General features: G+C 35.2%; 1 pseudogene; it reads left to right on the top strand.

The window, feature by feature from the left end:
• Positions 1–473: 473 nt before the first annotated feature.
• LOC148920565 (26S proteasome non-ATPase regulatory subunit 11 homolog pseudogene) lies at positions 474–1,017 on the top strand (annotated as a pseudogene).
• The last annotated feature ends 952 nt before the right edge of the window (positions 1,018–1,969 follow it).

A 1,969-nucleotide genomic window follows, 5' to 3' on the forward strand; every position in this document is an offset into this window, starting at 1 on the left:
CGACCAAAAAAGACGACGGTAGAACAAAAAACCGTTATTGTTTTTATATTCGTATTTGATTTAAATCAGTCACCCAAACAAGAAACTTTACAAATTCTAGAACATTAATTTCCGTCACTTTAATTTCTGTCATTTAAATTTCCTCGGGAAAAAAAACTCTATTTATAATGCACTGTAATTGAAAACTAAAACTGAAAGAACTCGAAAAAAACTCTATTTATAATTAAAAAATAAAATCCACGTCGGTTATATTACACTTAACGACGTTTAACGAAAATAATCTACGTCGGTAATTATAAACCTACCGCCATCTTACTTTAATATACTACGACGACAAAAAAGACGACCAAAAAAAGACGACGGTAGAACAAAAAACCGTCGTTGTTTCAATTTTATTATTTGATTTTAATAGTTTGGTATGTTCAAAGCATTGACAATGTTTAATAGTTTGGTACGTTCTTTCTGCAGGACTTGGATAGTTCAAAGCATTGACAATGTCTTCATCATATCTCCCAGCAACTACTAATTCAATTGCTCATGCTTTAGAGGCCATCTGAAGCCATTTCTATTCTTTATCGCATTCTGGAAAACCCATCTTCTTCTTCTGAAGCTCTACGGATAAAGGAACAGGCTATCACAAATCTGACGGATCTTCTTAGACAAGAAAATCGAGCAGAGGATCTTCGTAACCTTCTCACCCAGTTGAGGCCTTTCTTTAACTGCAAAAACTGCAAAAATTGTACGTAGTATTATTGATGTAGTAGCTAAAGTACCAGGCACATCTGATCTTCAACTTTCCTTCGATAGCAAGTGGAGGCCAGGCTTGCATCTCTTTTGATGGAAAGCAAGGAGCATTCAGAAGCACTAAGTCTCCTATCAGGCTTGATCATGAAAGTGAGAAAGCTAGATGACAAGCTTTTTCTTGTGGACATAGATTTGTTGGAGAGTAAGCTCCATTTCTCTTTGAGAAAGACATCCAAATTATTGTCTTTGAGATGTGAGAGAGAGTGTCTGTGAGAAAGGAAGACGAGCCTCCAGAAGAACTTGGAACCCTAAATGAAACTGAAACTGAAAGAAAGCGTCAAATTTATACAATAAATCTTTAAAATCCACGGCGGTCCTTACACACAAACCGCCGTTTAATTGTAAACATCAACGTTGGTTATTACTTAATATACGTCGTATATTATAAATAATCCACGTCGGTATATTACAAAAAAACGACGTGTTAAATCCTTGTACCATGACGCGAGAGATTAAGTTATCGACTTTTATTTTGGAGTTTACTACGACGGTACCTACAACACTACTGTCGTATTTATTTACCACGTCCTAAGTTCAAATTACCGTCGTAGTTTTTTATTTATACATCGTCGTTCTCTGTAAACCGCCGTCTTATTTTTATGAAACGGTTTGTGTATATATTCAACTTTTCGTCTACCTGACTTACACTTGCACTGTTTCCAAACCCGAGAAAAAATGTCAATCTCTAAGAGAAAACTTTTCTTCTTTTTCCTTGTCAAAGCACTGTCAGTGTATCTCATCATCTTCCTCTCGTCTTCATCGTCGTCTCTGAACTTAAACACCAAACTCCGAGAGAAAGCTTTCATTGCATGCAAAAGGTAAGCTTTCATTTCTCACTATTTTTGTTGCTGTTTTGCATGCTCATACGGTTTTTGTTTTGAAAATCTTTTTACCTTTTTTCTGGCCAAAATCATTTTAATTCTTTCCAAGTTTGATAAAATATACAGACAAAGAGGGAAAGTTTCCAACTTTGAACACAACTACTTTAACTAAATAAGACGACGGTAGCTTCTTATTTACGTGGTTAAATATGTAGACCACGACGGTTCGTCAGTCATCCTAGCGTCGTCTTAAAATTGATCTAAGTTGTTTTTAAAATGACCGTTGTTTTTATTTGCTTGTTTGATTTTAGGTTTGATTTCTCTGAACCATGGTTTTTGTTTTT

Source organism: Prunus mume, linkage group LG2, assembly GCF_029339155.1.
Source record: "Prunus mume cultivar Tortuosa linkage group LG2, ASM2933915v1, whole genome shotgun sequence".
In the NCBI taxonomy this organism is placed as follows: Eukaryota; Viridiplantae; Streptophyta; class Magnoliopsida; order Rosales; family Rosaceae; genus Prunus; species Prunus mume.